Source organism: Coenobita brevimanus, chromosome 45, assembly GCF_032717465.1.
Source record: "Coenobita brevimanus isolate Jiangsu-jjx chromosome 45, ASM3271746v2, whole genome shotgun sequence".
Classification (NCBI taxonomy): domain Eukaryota; kingdom Metazoa; phylum Arthropoda; class Malacostraca; order Decapoda; family Coenobitidae; genus Coenobita; species Coenobita brevimanus.
Window position 1 is genome coordinate 39,498,652 of NC_136998.1, and position 5,000 is coordinate 39,503,651.

Sequence of the window (5,000 nt, forward strand, 5' to 3'; positions counted from 1 at the left end):
GAGGTTTTGAAAGTGAGTGAGTTGGATAAAAGAAAGAAAATGATAGAGTATCAGGAGAAATTGAAAAGCTGAGTGGAACTCAGTGAAAGATCAGGAGAATGGCAGTGTGGAGGAGGAATGGCAGTTGTTTAACAGTGCTGTGGTGGGGCATGCGGAAGAGGTGTGTGGTGTAAGACGAGTGGGTGGTGGTGTAAGAAAGGGAAGTGAATGGTGGTGCGAGGAAGAAAGCATGGCTGTGGCTGAGAAGAGACGTGCATATGAAGTGTGACTGCAAAGGAAGGATGAAGTGTCATATAACAGGTATAAGGAAAACAGGAATATAGCGAGAAGGGCTGTGCGTAATGCTAACTAAAGTGGCAGCAGATGAGAGGTGGGGTAGGCAGTTGACTGAGAATTTTCAACAGAATAAGAAAATTTTTTGGAAGGGGGTGAAAAGGGTGCGAAGGGAGAATCTGGGAAGGAAGAGCGAGTAAAAGCAGAGGATGGAAGATGTTAATTGAGATGGATGCAGTAAGGCACCAGAACCAACCCACCCCTGAATCACATCTTTTTTATGTTTCTGCCCAGAATCGTACTAAATGCTCTCAACTCTTCAACTCGAATTCTTCCCTCACCTTCTGGCACCTTGCCAAAAACCTTTCCAACAACTTTACCTCATCATCCTTCCTTTCTCTTTTCTACTCTGATGGCTCTGTAGCTATTTCTTTTACTAATATAGCAGATCTCTTCGCTCAGACTTTCTCCTCCAATTCCACCTTAGACGATTCTGGTGCTGTTCCTCCATCACTTCCCCCCTCTGACTTCCTCATGGCTGACATTAAAATTTCTTCAGCTGATGTATTTTCTGCCATCACTGGCCTCACTACTAACAAGGCATATGGGCCTGATGGGGTCCCTCCTGTTGTCCTCAAGAACTGTTCTTCTGTGCCTACACCCTGCCCAGGTAAACTTTTTCGCCTTTGTCTTTCAACTTGTATCTTTCCTTCTTGCTGGAAGTTTGCTGTCATTCAGCCAGTCCCAAAGCAGGGTGACCATTCCCAACCCTCTGACTATCGTTCAATTGCTTTAACATCCTGTGTCTCAAAAGTTTTCGAGTCTATTCTTAACAAAAAAATTTTAAAGCATCTTTCTCATCACAACCTTCTTTCTGATCGTCAGTACGGGTTCCATCAGGGACACTCCACTGGCGATCTTCTCGCCTACCTTTCAGACTCCTGGTCATCCTCCTTTCGGGACTTTGGCGAAAGCTTTGCTATCGCACTTGACATCTCAAAGGCTTTCATTGGAGTCTGGCATAAATCTTTAATTTCCAAACTACCCTCTTACGGTTTCTATCCTTCTGTTTGTGCCTTCATGTACAGCTTCCTTTCTAGTCGTTCTATAGCCGCTGTTGTAGACGGCCATCGTTCTTCTCCTAGAACTATCAACAATGTTGTTCCTCAGGGCTCTGTCCTATCACCAATTTTCTCCTTTTTATTCATCAATGATCTTCTAGGCTGTACATCTAACCCTATCCACTCATACGCTGAAGATTCCACCTTTCACCTTTCCATTCGATTTCCACAACGTCCATCTCAGCAGTTCCTTCAACAAACAAGGGATGAGGCTATGGCACACCTAATGTCTCCCTTGATTCGTATCTCTGACTGGGGTAAAAATAATCTTGTTGTTTTTAATGCATCAAAGACTCAGTTTATACAGCTATCAACCCGACAAAATCTTCCACAGGTGTACCCACTTATGTTTAATAATATCCAGCTCAAGCCTGCATCATCCTTGAACATGCTTGAGGTTTCATTCACTCGAGATTTATCTTAGAATGATCATATTACATCTCTCGTAAAATCAGCTTCCAAGAGATTAGGCGTGCTAAGCCGACTCCGTACCTTCTTTACCCCTGCACAGCTGTTGACTTTATACACGGGTTTTATTCGCCCCTGTGTAGAGTACAACTCCCATGTGTGGGGAGGCTCCCCACATACAGCTCTTCTCAATAGGGTGGAGTCAAAGGATTTTCGTCTCATTAATTCTCCACATTTTACTGGCTCCCTTCAACCTCTGTCTCTTCGCCGCATTGTTGTCTCTTTATCTTTTTTCTATCGCTACTTCAATGGTCACTGCTCCTCTGAACTGTCTGCTTACATCCCTCCACCTCTATGACGGGAGAGTAGCACCCGTCTAGCAATAAACTCTAATCCCATTTCTGTCCAACTCTCTAATGCAAGAGTTAACCTTTACTCCCAGTCCTTCATTTATAGAACGGGTCAACTCTGGAACTGTCTCCCTCTGTCTGTATTTCCTACTTCCTATGATCTCCAGTCTTTCAAACGTAGTGTCCAGGCATCTCAAAATGAACAGATCTTGAATTTGGCTCACTTTTGTATTGTTTTTGTTTTTTCTTCGAAGGAACTGTTTGCGGGCTCCTAGCCTTTGGTTCCTTCTTACTCGCATAAAAAAGAGAAAAAAAAGAGATGGGCGGAGTATTTCGAAAGATTGTTAAATGCAGAGGAGGAAAGGGAGGCTGAAACTGTGGCAGATGGATGGGTGCAAGGAATAAATGTACTGGGAGAGCTGAATGATTCTTTGATCACGATGAAGTGCAGGGGGGAGTAAAGGAGATGAAAACAGGGAAAGCTGCAGGTTTAGATGGGTGTGCTGTGGAATGCCCGAAAGGTGGTGGAGCGACTATTGTTGACTAGTTAGTAAGATTGTTGTACGTGTGTTTTGTTCAAGGGATGGTGCAAATTGACTGGGCAAGTGCCTGTGTGGTCTCGTTGTATAAAGGCAAGGGTGATAAGTATGAATGTACTAGCTTTAGGGGAATAAGTCTGTTGAGTGTTGTCGGTAAGGTGTATGGTAGAGTGTTAATTAAGAGTTAGAGAGGGTACAGATGGAGTGATTGGTGATGAGCAGTGTGGCTTTAGGAGAGGGAGGGGATGTGTGGATCAGGTGTTTGCTGTGAGGCAGATGTGTGAAATGTATTTAGCAAAAGGTAAGGATGTGTTTTGAGCGTTCATGGATTTAGAGTAAGCATATGACAGCACTGATAGGGAGGCTTTGTGGACTGTTTTAAGAATGTATGGGCTTGATGGTAGGTTACTAAAAGGGGTGAAAAGTTTTTATGTAAATAGTAACGCGTGTGTAAGAGTGGGAAACACTGTGAGTGATTGGTTTCTCGTGAGGGTGGGGCTGCGGCAGCGATGTGTAATGTCGCCTTGGTTGTTTAATATTTATATGGATGGTGTTGTAAGGGAGGTGAATGCATGAGTGTTAGGTGGAGGTCTGAATCTGTTGAATGCTGATAGTAGAGAGTGGAATCTGAAGCAGCTGTTGTTTGCAGATGATACTGCACTGATGGATGATTCAGAGGAGAGATTGAGACAGTTGGTAGAGGAGTTTGGAAGGGTGTGTGAAAGGAGGAAATCGAAAGTTAATGAGAAAATGAGTGAAGTGATGAAGTGTACGAGGTTGGTAGATGGTAGGGGGATGAATATAGTTTTGAATGGTGAGTTGCTTGAGGAGGTAGAGTGTTTTAAATATTTAGGGTCACATGTTGCTGTGGATGGAAGAATAGATGCAGAAGTGAAGTTTAGAATGAATGATGTAGGAAAGGTGCTGGGAGGAATGAAAAAGTGTTTAGATGTCGTTTGCTTAGAATGGATGTAAAGAGAAGGCTGTATGAGGTGTTGTGGTACCGACTGCGTTATATGGGGCTGAAACATGGAATATGGATGTGGCAGACAGGAAAAGTTTGAATGTAATGCAGAGGAGGTGTCTGAGGAGTATGTGTGGAGTGACACGTATGAATCGAGTGACAAATGATGAAGTGCAAAGGAGAACTGGAGTTGTTCGGGAGATGGCTGATCGAGTTGAGCAGAGGGTGTTGCGATGGTCTGGGCATATGGAGAAAAAGGATAATGAGCGATTGGTGAAAAAGATAACTAGATTTGATGTGAGAGGCGTAAGGCTGAGAGGAAGACCACGAATAGAATGGATGGACAGTGTGAAGAGAGCGCTGGATGCGAGAGGGATGTCTGCTGAGCAAGGAAGAGTGGCTGTGCGTGACAGAAGTGAATGGAGAGGAATTGTGAATGATCAGTGACGACACAGCCCTGAGGGGATATTCTCCTGCATTTTGTGTGATCAGCTGATCAGGTTAGGTGCGGGTAAGGGGATGGGTCTATTATGATGTGGCTGGGATAAACTAGCTCTGTTGTCGGGCCCTGCTGTGGAGGTCAATGATTGCACTGCGCAATTGACCCTCGTGTGGTGTGGTGCGGTGAGGATCTGTCCCTTCTCCCCTTTGGGGCTAAGATGCGAATGAATGTGTTTGAGTGGATGAGTAAATTGGGAGTGTGTCGTCCTGTCTCGGCTACCTCCCTTTCCTTGGGGGAAACAGCCTAGGTATATAGAATAGATAGATTTTTATTATACTTAAAATTATTTATTATTATTATGATTATTACTATGGAAATGGAAAATGTGAGCACGTTCAAGTGCTTGGGTAGTATGATGAGTAACGACAGAAGTTTACAGGAAGTGCTTGAAAGGGTACATCAAGGTAGAAAGGTTGCTGGTTCTTTGAAAGCAGTGATAAGAAACTGGGAATGAGCATGGAAATGAAAAAGTTACAGCATGACAGTACTGTGATACCATCTCTAATGTATGGAAGTGAAGCTTGGACCTTGTTGGAGGGACAGAAGTGTAGAGTGAAAGCAGTGGAAATAAGTTATTTGAGAGGAGCATGTGGAGTCACATGGAGAGACAGACTGACAAATAAGTAAGTGAAGGAGCGTTGTGGTGTGGATGCGGATATGACAGGACGCGTTAGGAGAAACACACTGAGGTGGTTTGGCCATGTGGAGAGGATGGAAAGTGAGACTGACGAGGAGAGTGTATGTGAGTGAGGTGGTGGGGGAAGTGGGAGGGGGGGCCAAGGATGAGATGGAGGGTTAGAGTGGAGAGGTATATGAGAGAGGGGGGGTGTGAGCTGGGAGCAG

At 44.4% G+C, this 5,000-nt stretch overlaps 1 protein-coding gene across 1 annotated transcript in view; it reads left to right on the top strand.

Moving 5' to 3' along the window:
* Window positions 1-5,000, top strand: part of nau (myogenic-determination protein nautilus) — a 68,085-nt gene that overhangs the window by 10,228 nt on the left and 52,857 nt on the right. The window lies entirely within an intron of this gene.